The 13,608-nt window shown below is 43.3% G+C and overlaps 1 non-coding gene across 1 annotated transcript; it reads right to left on the bottom strand.

Moving 5' to 3' along the window:
• Positions 1-13,133: 13,133 nt before the first annotated feature.
• On the bottom strand, positions 13,134-13,195 carry LOC132537904 (U7 small nuclear RNA). The gene has a single exon (XR_009549317.1). It is a non-coding gene; the product is annotated as a U7 small nuclear RNA (small nuclear RNA).
• Between the last annotated feature and the right edge of the window lie 413 nt (positions 13,196-13,608).

Here is a 13,608-nt window from a genome sequence, read left to right on the forward strand (position 1 = left end):
TCAGGATGGTGTCATGGTAGCATCTGCAAGTTGGTATTTGGAATGTGTATTCCTTTGCTTCCTCCTTTCTTGTGGGACTCGGTTCAGTAGTTCTTGTAAGTTGATTGTGGCAAATTTCTTTAGTTCTTGAATATTTGAGAAAACCTTTATTTCTCCCTCGTATTTGAAGGATAATTTTTGCAGGATACAATACTCATGGCTGGAATTTCTTCTCCTTTAGAACTTTGAATATGCCATTCCACTCTCCCCTTGCCTCTAGAGTTTGTAAAGAGAAATCTGATGAAAGTCTTATAGCTCTGCCTTTGTATGTAACTTCTTTCCTTCCCCTAGCAGCCAGAAACATTTTTTCCTTGTTGTTGACTTTTGATAGTTTTACAATAATGTGCCTTGGTGTTGGTCTTTTTGTATTTATTAATCTGGGTGATCATTCTGCCTTTTGGATGAGAATGTCCTGATGGTTCCCTAAGTGAGGGAAGTTCTCAGCTAAAATTGCTCTGAGAATGGACTCTGGGTCTTTGGCCTTGTTCTCCTCTTCAGATATACCTATCACTCTCATATTTGATCTTTTGATGGAGTCTGCAATTTCACAGAGAGTTGCTTCAGTCTTTCTAAACCATTTCTCTCCCTCATCTTTGAATTGAAAAAGTGGACTGGCTGTATCTTTTGGACTGGACATTATTTCTTCTGAATGTGTGGATCTTATTTGCTAAGCCTTCTACCTGGGCATGGGCTGTAGTTAGGATGTCTTTTACTCCCTGGAGTTCTGACTGAAGTTCTTCTTTCAAGATTTGACAGTTCTTAGTGATCTCTGTTCCTCTCTCATGCGTTTTAATTCCATAGTAACATGCTCTTTTAATTCTTGCATAATTTCCTGGAGAGTCTTCATAATGAGCTCTGTGTAGTCTATCTCTAAGAGTCTCTCTAAATCTGTAATTCCCTGGATTTCCTCTGTTTCATTTCTATCTGGCTGATACGGCATAGTTGACTGTTCTGTTTCTCCACTTGCCCATTTTTTTGTGCTGGTTATTGATGGCCAGCAGGTGGTGCTATTTGCTATTTTGATCTCTAGGTTTCTCTTGCTTGTATGATCTGTGGCATGTGGGACTGGGTGAGGGAGGTGGTTGCTTTGGGCTGTCTTGCGGTCACAAATGCCCTGTTTTATGTTGTGTTCTTGCCTTAAATTCAGAAGGCTAAAGCCCCCCTGAGTCAAAGACTTGAGAGATTTTAAGCCCTGTCTCTTTTCTTCCAGCATAGGAACAATGTTACTTGCTTGCTACACTTAAAGTGAAATTACCAAAATGGTGCAGCTCAGTGCCCGTGCCGCCTGGAGCTCTGATTTGATTTTGCTGTTCTTCAACCTGAACCCGCACCACTTTTTGCTCCAACCACACTCAAGCACCCACCTGAGGCTGCAGAACTTTCAGCTGTAGATTATGGCTTCAGTTGGGTTTCTTGTATTTATTTGTTGTTTTGGGAAGAGAGGTGATTTGGCCCCATTTATCCCATGGCCACACCTCCCAGAAGTCTTTTTTTTTATTTTGTTATTGGGGGATTAATGGTTTACAGTCAGCAACAAAATACAATAGTTTGTACATGCGTAACATTTCTCAATTTTCCACATAACAATTCAACCCCCACCCTATTATACTCTTGATCTTAGAAATCTAGCCTCCAGAACTGGAATACAGTGCATATATGTTGTTTAAGTCACCTGGTCTTTGACACTTTGTTATGGTATCTCCAGCAAATGAATACAACCTCAATTGTTCATAGACTAGACTGAGGGAGATGGACAAAGATATTGGTGAGCTGGGGAATAACTTTGCCCTTTTCAGTTCTGTGAAAATGAGAGCAAAAGTTTTTGTAGTTTGAGAATAGGATTATACTATGAAAAAAAGAACTGTATTTGAACTCTAGCTTTGCTACTCTTTATAGGTATGTGTCTAAGGGAAAGGTAGTTTACCTTGGGGATGTTCAGTGGACTCATTTGTAAATGGAGAGGGGGTTAGGGTTTAATCACTTCCTGTCTTTATAGCACTCACATGAAAATAAGATAGAGTGTTTGCCTATGATCTGCCTATACACAAGCTGTATAAATAGTAACCATCATCACTATTGTGATAAGGGGTGACTTTGTCATGGAGAGAAGTAAGTTCTTATTTTATTACTCACTTAAAAAATATCTTTATTTATTTATTGTATAAGGACAGCTAGAAATGGGGAGGGAAGGAGGAGGCAGAGAGGGAGGGAAACAGAGAGACACCTGTAGCACCGCTTTACCACTCGCAAAGCTTTCCTCCTGTAGATGGGGACCAGGGCCTTGAACCTGGGTCCTTGTGCACTGTAACATGTGTACTCAACCAAGTGCGCCACTACCCAGCCACAGTTCTTATTTTCTTTATCTCTTCCATTTTAAGTCACAGATAAACCTATTACTACTTCTGAATCTCCCTCTTTTCTTTGCCCTTCTTCTCTCTCTGGGTCCTGATGGAATTGGGTTTCAAAGCCCTCTAGTCATCTTCCCCTAACATTTCTCCTCCTCTGGGAGTGTGAACCAAAATTTTTTATGGTGTGAAGAAGGTGGGAGTTCTGGCTTCTGTAATTGCTTTTCTGCTGGACCTGGGCATTGGCAGATCAACCCATACCTCCAGCCTATTTCTATCTTTCCCTATTGGGGTAGGGCTCTGGAGAGGTGGGGTTCCAGAACACATTGGTGAGGTCATCTGCCCAGGAACTTCAGAATGGAATCATAGTAGTATCTACAACTTGGTGTCTGAAAGGCAGTACATTATGAGGCAGGACAAAATGTTTAATAAAGAGGAACCAGAAAATAGGAATAGAGCAGGTAAAAATAGGGTTTTTAGGGTGGTAAGAAGCTAGGAAGTCTACTAGGTATATTCTTAGGGACCGTGATTTTAGTGATTTTTGCCTGAGCCTGATAACTAGCATGAAGGTGTGCTAAATATATTGTCTGGGAAGCTGTAGTTAGAGTTGGGAATAGGGCTAGAAAGCTGTGGGCAAAGAGTTGCTCCCAAACCTGAAGAAAATATAGGAACACAGTTAATTGTTTACCATATCAATCTGACTGAGGACCTTGTATATTCACATTTGTAGGAACCTGAATAACCTCTGAGTCCCTGTCAGTCTGAGATAGCTGTCCATGGTCACAGCTGGGAACATTCTAGGCTGCACTCATTTTGGGACTTCCTGGAGTGACAGAGTAGGATGACTCAGCCTCCCTTCAGAAAGTCAGGGGTTCAATTCTTGACAGTTGGAAAAACAAAACAATAAGAGTTAGGTAATCTACACTGGGATCAACTGGTAATGTGTGTGTGTGTGTGTGTGGGGGTGCTTAACCAGCTATGTTCTACCTGTCTAATTCTTATCTTGGAAATAGTGGGTGAGTCTGGACATGAGCCTTCCATGGCAATGGAAGAAGCATAAGAGGCCTGGGAGGGCCAGTCAGGTGACTCGGTGTTGGAGTCACCGTGCACTGTGTTGCATGCGACCTTGGTTTCAATTCCTGTTACCTCATGAAATGACCAAGAAGTGCTTGGAGAGTGAGCACAGTCCAGAAGAAAACAAAAAGCCAAGGGACTTGGCAATAGCTCACCCAGTAAGACACACACCTTTCATGCCTGAGGTCCTGAGTCTGAGTCCCAGAACCACATGGGAGCACCATGGATGGCATTGTGGGGGCTCCACAGACAGTGGGGCAGTGCTATGGTTTATCTCCTCTCTTTCACTCTGTCCTTTCTAAAACACACACACACACACACACACACACACACACACACACACACCATAAAAATGATAAAGTTGATACAGGAAGGCCACTCAGCCACAGTAGTATACATGTTAGAGGTTCTAGGTTTCATTCACTCCATAGCACGGAGGGAGGGGAGGGACAGACAGGATTTGGAACTAATACACTATCACTTCCATCATACTGACTTTGGCCAACAGCCTAAGATTTTATGGTCAAACCCAAAGTCAAATGATGAGCAAATGCTCTATGACCCCCTTAGTGGAGAGAGAATTGCAAAAACATGGGGATAAAAATGTGCAAATGGGTTGGGATGAAGAGTTGGAGCCCAGATGACAATCTATCACCACAGTCAGGAAGCTGGGTGCTGGTGTGGCTGAAGTGGCTGGGACGAAGATGACATGCAGGGTGGGTGGAATCTGAGCAAGGGGATAATCAGCATGAACAAAGTTTCAGCTTCTAGTGGTTGTCCAGTTGCTTCTCTACTTCTCCTCTCCTCCTTTTTGCACACTGTCCTTTCCTTAGAAGGCCAAATCTCCATGAAACTACATGAACTCAGTAAGCAAAATAGTATATTCCAAAGCAAAATGATCAGATTTCCTGTCTCAAGCTAAGATCCTCACACATCCTTTAAGAGATTGCAGGAAGGTGGGGTAGGAGAGTCTTGGATTGGTTTGGAATTCCTAGCAGCCTGAAAACAATCTCCCCTTCCTCTAATGATCCCAGAGAAAGGAAGCTTCTGGTAAAGTCACATGAGAGAACATGGAGATCAGACAGATAACTCAGACAGCTGACTAGGTTTCAAGTGGACTATGCTGGGTTCAGCTGCCAAGTCTGGTGAACTTCCCCCTCTCACCACTGTTACATTATTGCTGGCTCTGGTGTTTCTGCTTCTGTGTGTCCTCTCAGTTTTCATCAGTACCCTTCCTCACTTTATCCTCAACATATGAAAGGCCTTTTGCCTCCTCCCCTTTTAGGTTTACTCACAACTTCAGCTTCTAGTGGTCTTTCATGGCCCTGATGACATGGGCTTTCTAACTATCTTAACCACTAGTAGACTTTTTCCAAGATCAAGAATCAGAGTGACCTGGTATGTCGCACTTTGATTCCAATTTATCATTCTACTACTGGCAATGGATTGGGAAGACACCCTATTTAGTTCAGTTGGTGGCAGTGAAGTCAAAGAACATTTAAGATAGGGGCATACAGTGTGGTGTGCAGCAGTCTCAAGATTCAAGATATCCATAAGAACAGCTGTGTGTAGGGCCTTGCTTTTCCTTAGAAGGGACATTGGGTACAGTGGACGCCATAGTGGAGACTGATGGATATATTGTGAAGTAACATGTCAATGGCAGATTTTCTTAAAATAAAATTTTATTGATTTATCATTGGCTTACAGTATCACACTTTTCAGATAACCAGAGTAGTTACTTGTGTATTAGAATAGCAGTCAACAAGTTTCCATATACTTTCTCTCATTTGATTCTCATAATGCCTTTGCAAGGCAATTTAAAGCTAGTGCAGTTATTGCTGTCTGCCAAGTAAGGACTCTGAGTCACACAGAGAGCTAAAGTGATTGATGTCTGAGTGCAAAAGATAATTAGTGGTTGAGAAGACAGAATAGCTTTCTATCTCCTTCCTTAGAATTTCTTTTTTTTTTTTTTTTAATTATCTTGATTTATTTGATAGAGACAGCCAGAAATTGAGAGGAGGAGGGGAGATAGAGAGTGAGAGAAACAGAGAGACACATGCAGACCTGCTTCACCACTCACAAAGCTTTCCCCCTGCAGGTGGGGACTGGAGGTTCGAACCCGGGTCCTTGCACACTGTAACATGTGTGCTAAACCAGGTGAGCCACCACCCGGCTCCCCTTAGAATTTCTATGTAGGACCCTAAGCTATAAAGATGATATCTGGTGCTCAAACTATAAAAGGTACAGGGAGTTTCCTACTTTATAATAAGTATGGGGCCAGGGAGATAGTATAGTGGTTATGCAAAGACTTTCATTCCTGAGGTTCTGAGGTTCCAGGTTCAATCTCTTGCGCCACTATAAGCCAGAGTTGAGCAATACTCTGGTAAAATCAATCAATCAATCAAATTTATAGAGAGCATATGACATTGTTTATAATAGCAAAAGATTGAAGAAAATAATTTAAGGTTAACTACTGTTAAATAATTAACACTGTATTTGTGTCAAGAATACTATGCAGATTTTTAAAAGAATAAGTTTAAAGAAAATGAGTATGGCAGATTCATTAGTGCAGATTTGGAATGTTCTTTCAAGATATATTACTCAGTGGAAAGCAAAATAAGTGCTCTCGCATGCATTAAAATCTGGAAACATGGTGCTTGTATCTGTGTAGAACAGGCCTGGACAGACACCAAAAACTGGATCATGATGACTGTGTCTGAAGTGGGAGAGCTGAGGGCTTGGGGGCTTGGCATAGGAAGGAGATTTTTTTTTCTTTTTCTTTTTAAAACATCTGCATTTATTTATTGTCACCAGGGTTATCACTGGGGCTTGGTGCCGGCATGACCAGAGTCCATTTCTGTTTTGCTAAGAGAGTGAGAGATAGGGAAAGATAGAAAGGAAGGGAGGTAGAGGAGAAATACCCGCAGCAATACTCCCCTACGCCTGAAGATTCTCCCCAGTTGCTGGGGGCTGGGGTTTGAACCCAGGTCTTCAGGTATCTTAAGTATGCAATCTACTGGGTGAGTCACTACCCAACCCTGGGAGATTTAGTCTTAACTCTGTGCCATTTTCTACTCTAATTTTTAAATTATGTACATACGTTACATTTTCTTCTCTCTTCTCTCCTCTCCTCTCTTCTCCTTTCTTCTCTTCTCCTCTCCTCTCTTCTCTTATTTTCTTTTTTGCCACTAGTGTTATCACTGGGGCTTGATGCCTGCATAGTGATTCCACCACTGATCTTGGTGGCCAATGATTTTTTTTCTTTCTCTCTCTCTCTTCCTCTTCCTCTTCTTCTTTTGTCTTCTTCTTCTTCTTCTTCTTCTTCTTCTTCTTCTTTTTGATAGGGCAGATAGAAATTGAGAGGGGAGAGGAAGATAGAGAGGGAGAGAGAAAGAGAGGCATCTATAGACTTAGTTCACCACACATGAAGTTTTCCCTCTGCTGGTGGGGAGAGAAGACTAGAACCTAGGTCTTCACATGCACTTAACTGAGTGTGTGACCACCCCCTACACACCTGCCATATGTGACAGTTTCAATTAATTTTTAAAAAAAGGGTCTAGAAGAGAGTCTTGTGCAGTATAAATGGAGTTGTATGATTTGCTCCAGTTGAGGACAACTGGGGACATCTTGAAGCCATTGGATCATAGCCAACTGATGCCCTCTCACTCCCCTCCCCAGCTCCCTATCTCCTCTCCAGTAAAGTACTCTTAGTGATGGACCCAGTATCTTGTCATTTTTTCCCCTAGCACCTGCATTTTAGCCTTTCCTTGTCTCTCACTTAATTGGGTAATCTAAATTCTTCCCCAATGAGGAAATAATCCTCAATCATCTTGATTCCAGCCTATATAGACCTCTGTAGGGGTTCTCTTATATAAGATACAATAACCTAGCTATATATAGCTTTTACTAAAACATAATGTGTGTATGGGGGCAGGGTATGGGGAGTGGTACTAATATTCACTTACAGTTATTGTACACAAACCCTGCACCAGGACCTAGGAATTTTCCATAGATTTTTTAATGTCAGTATTTTTTTCAAAGATATTATCCTTTCTCTCTCTCTCTCTCATTGTCTCTCTCTCCACCAGGGTTATCATTGTGGCTTGGTTCCTGCATGACAAAACCACTGCTCCTGCTAGCTGTTTTTTTTTTTTTTTTTTAGATAACTGTATCTTTATAGGAGTGGTAGCTGGGTTTCAAAGAGGCTAAGTCTTCTGTCCAGAGACACAGTTAGGAGCAGATGAAGCCAGGATTACAGCACCAGTTGCTGCATTAAATCTCTTCCTGCTTGAGATATTGTGAGGCTTCTGTTCTCCTAATAGAACCTTGGCTGATTGAGGGGTGGGGTGAGGAGAAGGCTAGGAGGCAGTGACTCCAATGCCCAGGGGATGCATTGGGGAATGTGACTGAGGAGACCCCCTCCAAGGATGTCAGGAATGTGTGCTGTGCTGTACCAGTGGGAGCTAAATAATATAGGAAGGAATACATCTGAAAAGGATGACCCTTTGAGGCTGAGATTTAGGTTCCACAGGGTGTGGTTGGAGCTACCACTAGTGTCAAAGCTTGCTGAGGTGAAGGTTAACAAGGTTAACAAGGCTGAGGCTAACAAGCAGGAAATTGTGCATTGACTTGCCTCTAAAACTCACAGAGAAGCTACTTATGAAGTATTAAACTTCCCAACAAGTCACTGGCAAGAATCTCAGCTGAGAAACATGTTGGTAAACTGCCCTCGAGGCACCCCTGAGACTCTGAGAGGGGATTGCCATGCGGGCTGCTGGCCTGGCAACTCAGCTTTGAAGGAGCAGCACACTTGTCAGCCTAGAGGAGAAGTCCTTCCTCTTGCATGTCCTCTAGTGCCAAAGCTCAGCATTGTGCTCTGGCAAGAATGGGGCTAAGCAGCCTAAATGTCCATCATTAGACGACGGGCTAGAGGAGTCATGGGATTTATATTTCATGGACTACTACTCTACAATGAAAAACGATGATACTGTCCTCTCCTCTCCTCTCCCGGATCAACTAGGAATACCAAAGGAGACCACCTGGGACCGAAATGAGACAGGACTGGAATGACAGGAACCCACCAGGTCACTGGTGAGTGCAAACACGTGTGGCTGGTGACAGAGAGGAGCCTAGGGAGAGACTAAGTGGCTGGTAACAGTCTGGTAGTTTGTCAGTTGGGACACCACCTCCAGTCTGTTCCACCAACAAGGGGACAGCTGAGAGGAGGAGAGGACTCCCCAGAGACTCACCAAGTGCAACTCTGGGTCTCCATTGCTACTGCCCTCAGAGTCTGGAGCAGTGGCAGGGAGGGACACCAGGGGACAGAGATCTAGCCAGGAAACTCAGGAGAAGACCTATACCTCGGTGGCATAGCAGTGGGGCTGTGAAAGTCTCTTTGCATAACCACTGGAGTATCTCTGCCACACCCTGCTTTATCTCTTGATCAGGAGTCAGTGATTGAGCTAAGAAGCCTACTTGTAGTTTAAAAGCCCTCAGACTCCCATAGCCTACAGGGAAGAAAAAGAAAAATATCTAGGAGTAAACCTAACCAAAGAAGTGAAAGACTTGTATACTGAAAATTATGAGTCACTACTCAAAGAAATTGAAAAAGACACAAAGAAGTGGAAAGATATTCCATGTTCATGGGTTGGTAGAATTAACATTATCAAAATGAATATACTACCCAGAGCCATCTACAAATTTAATGCTATCCCCATCAAGATCCCCAGCACATTTTTTAGGAGAATAGAACAAATACTACAATGTTTATCTGGAACCAGAAAAGACCTAGAATTGCCAAAACAATCTTGAGAAAAAAGAACAGAACCGGAGGCATAACACTCCCAGATCTCAAACTGTATTATAGGGCCATTGTCATCAAAACTGCTTGGTACTGGAACATGAATAGACACACTGACCAGTGGAATAGAATTGAGAGCCCAGAAGTGAGCCCCCACGCCTATGGACATCTAATCTTTGACAAAGGGGCTCAGACTATTAAATGGGGAAAGCAGAGTCTCTTCAACAAATGGTGTTGGAAACAACGGGTTGAAACATGCAGAAGAATTAAACTGAACCACTATATTTCACCAAATAAAAAAGTAAATTCCAAGTGGATCAAGGAATTGGATGTTAGACCAGAAACTATCAGATACTTAGAGGAAAATATTGGCAGAACTCTTTTCCGCATACATTTTAAAGACACCTTCAATAAAACGAATCCAATTACAAAGAAGACTAAGGCAAGTATAAACCTATGGGACTACATCAAATTAAAAAGCTTCTTCACGGGGAGTCGGGCTGTAGCACAGCGGCTTAAGTGCAGGTGACACAAAGCACAAGGACTGGCATAAGGATCCCGGTTTGAACCCCGGCTCCCCACCTGCAGGGGAGTCGCTTCACAGGCGGTGAAGCAGGTCTGCAGGTGTCTATCTTTCTCTCCTCCTCTCTGTCTTCCCCTCCTCTCTCCATTTCTCTCTGTCCTATCCAACAACGACGACAACAACAATAATAACTACAACAATAAAACAACAAGGGCAACAAAAGGGAATAAATAAATAAAATTAAAAAAAAAGCTTCTTCACAGCAAAAGAAACCACTACCCAAACCAAGAGACCCCTCACAGAATGGGAGAAGATCTTTACATGCCATACATCAGACAAGAGTTTAATAACCAACATATATAAAGAGCTTGACAAACTCAACAGGACAACAAATAACGCCATCCAAAAATGGGGGGAGGACATGGACAGAATATTCACCACAGGAGAGATCCAAAAGGCTGAGAAACACATGAAAAAATGCTCCAAGTCTCTGATTGTCAGAGAAATGCAAATAAAGACAACAACAAGATACCACTTCACTCCTGTGAGAATGTCGTACATCAGAAAAGGTAACAGCAGCAAATGCTGGAGAGGGTGTGGGGTCAAAGGAACCCTCCTACACTGCTGGTGGGAATGTCACTTCATCCAACCTCTGTGGAGAACACTCTGGAGAACTCTCAGAAGGCTAGAAATGGACCTACCCTATGATCCTGCAATTCCTCTCCTGGGGATGTATCCTAAGGAACCCGACACATCCATACAAAATGATCTGTGTACACATATGTTCTTGGCAGCACAGTTTTTTAATAGCCAAAACCTGGAAGCAACCCAGGTATCCAACAACAGATGAGTGGCTGAGCAAGTTGTGGTATATATACACAATGGAATACTACTCAGCTGTAAAAAAATGGTGACTTCACCGTTTTCAGCCCTGGCCCTCTCAACTTACATTGAAAATGGATTCCAGAAGAATTTAAAGATGGGTGCTGTCTTTGTTGATCTCACAGCAGCCTATGACACGGTCTGGCACCGTGGTCTCCTAGTCAAGATCTCAAGATGCCTGCCTCCATGAGTGGCCAACACTATATCGTTTATTCTCCAAAACAGAAGATTCCGGGTGCATCTGGGTGACAAGTCTAGCAGATGGAGACTTGTCTCAAGTGGCCTCCCCCAGGGCTCTGTTCTGGCTCCTACGCTATTTAATATTTACATCAATGACCTCCTAGAAACTTCTTCAAGGAAGTTCATCTATGCCATGACATCTGCTGTGCAACTCAGGCATCCAAGTTCGACATCCTCGAGGAAACACTCACGAAAGACATGTCTCTGATATCTGATTACTGTAAAAAATGGCGACTAATCCCTAGCACTGCAAAAACGGTATCATCTGTTTTCCATCTACACCATGCCTCGGCCTCGCGTGAGTTTAATGTGCAGCTTGGCTGTACGAGAATCCGGCATGAAGCCCAGCCAGTCTATCTTGGCGTTACTCTCGATCGCACTCTGTCATTTCACGAACATCTCATAAAAACTGCAGCAAAGGTGGGCGCGAGGAATAACATCATTGCAAGACTGGCCAGCTCCTCATGGGGCGCGAGCGCTTCCTCACTATGATCATCATCTCTGGCATAATGCTATTCCACTGCAGAATATTGTGCCCCAGTATGGTTCCGTAGCCCCCATGTCCACTTGGTTGATTCCAAATTATATTCCTCCATGAGGATAATTTCTGGAACCATCCGTTCCACCCCGGTCCCATGGCTGCCAGTTCTTAGCAACATCGCCCCGCCAGATATTCGTTGGGATGCGGCATCATCTAAGTTCATTTCCCACATCTACGCTCGACCGGACCTGCCAATATACGCGGATATCTTCGCCCACCCTGTCCAACGCTTGATGTCTCGTCACCTAATCTGGTCCCCTACGCCTACACTGAACTTCTCTGTTCCAGTCTCTTGGAAACAGAGCTGGCAGTCAGCTGAGGTAAAGAACAAACACCTCATCACAGACCCCTGCAAGCGTCAACCCGGCTTTGACCTAGCACATTATGATTGGGCCCTCCTCAATCGCTATCGAACAGGCCATGGCCGGTGCGCTGCTATGTTCCATCGCTGGGGAGCCAGAGACGACCGGAACTGCCCCTGCGGCTCCAGACAGACTATGACCCACATAGTCAACGACTGCCACCTCTCCAGATTCAAAGGAGGTCTCGAAACTTTACATCAGGCTCAACCTGACACTGTTGACTGGCTACGGAAGAAGGGCAAACGCTAGAAGAAGAAGAAGCCGATCTTGGATGGACCTTGAAAAATTCATGTTAAGTGAAATAAGTAAAAAACAGAAGGATGAATATGGGATGATCTCACTCTCAGGCAGAAGTTGAAAAACAAGATCAGAAGGGGAAAAAAAAAGTAGAACCTGAAATGGAATTGGCATGTCACACCAAAGTAAAAGACTCTGGTGTGAGGGTGGGTGGGTGGGGAGAATACAGGTCCAAGAAGGATGACAGAGGACCTAGTGGGGGTTGTATTGTTATATGGGAAACTGGGGAATGTTATGCATGTACAAACTATTGTATTTAATGTTGAATGTAAAACATTAATTCCCCAATAAAGAAATAAGAAAAAATGATACTGTATCTTTTAGGACAAGGTGAATGGAATTGGAGATGAAGTAAGTCGGGAGATGAAAGATGAAACCAGATGATTTCATTCTACGTGGAAACTACAGACCTGATTTATGTGAACTTGCCAAATAAAACAGCGGCAAGAAAGCTGTTTATAAAACTTGTGATAGGGACCAGGTGGTGGTGCACCTGATTGAGCACACAAATTACACACTGCTCAAGGACTCAGGTTCGAGCCCTTAGTCCCACCTGCAGGGGGAAAGCTTTATGAGTGGTGAAGCAGGGATGTAGATGTCTCTCTTTCTCTCTCCCTCTCTATCTCCCCTACCCTCTTGATTTCTGGCTATCTCTATTCAATAAATAAAAATTTAAAAACATTAAAAAAAAACTTGTGAGAACTATGGTGGTTATCTTTGGGAGGTGCGAGGGTAGGCATATGGAACCTTGGTGGAGGGTGTGGTGTGAACTATACACTCTAATCTTACAGTCTTGTAACAAACTATTAACAAATATAAAAATGAGGGGAAAAAAGAATGGGAGTTTAGAAGGGAGGACAGTGCAGGGTGGGCTTGCAGCTGAGAGATAATGAAGTGAGCTTATATGAGCTCAGTTCCTCCCCAATACCTGGAGAATGCCTTCCCTGCCTTTTGTGAGGGTCACTCATTTTGCTGGTCATTTCCCAGAGTATGAACACTCTTCTTTTTCATTTAATTTAATTTAATTTTAGGGGGCCTTCTGTTAGAGACTGGAAGACCTGCAAGACAAAGTCTAAAAGAGCTTGAACACTCTTCTTTATCTCCACCTCTGAGAGTCCCCTTTGGCTTTCAAGGCCTATCTGCCACTAACACCAGTGAACCTGTGCTTTGAGCCAGGATCTTGTGTCACAGTGAGTTAGTGCTTGCTTCATCTCTGCCCCTGGTTGGAGGTTGGCTGGGTGCAGGGATACTATCTAGCCACACTAGGTGCCAGTGAAGGGTGGATTTGACCAGTGACCCCAGTCAACTATGTCTCTCTATTGCCCAGTGACTGTGCCTTAGGCAGGCAGATCAGACTTTCAAGGAGAAAGTTTACTGTGGGAAGTGTACTTTCTTTGAACTTTACAGCAACTGAATTAGTTGAATTTTCACAAAGTTGATGGTAGGTTTTTCGACTATTCTGTTTTAATGCTTAGGTGATAGGCTCATGGAGCTGAGGACTTTGA

Source organism: Erinaceus europaeus, chromosome 3, assembly GCF_950295315.1.
Source record: "Erinaceus europaeus chromosome 3, mEriEur2.1, whole genome shotgun sequence".
In the NCBI taxonomy this organism is placed as follows: Eukaryota; Metazoa; Chordata; class Mammalia; order Eulipotyphla; family Erinaceidae; genus Erinaceus; species Erinaceus europaeus.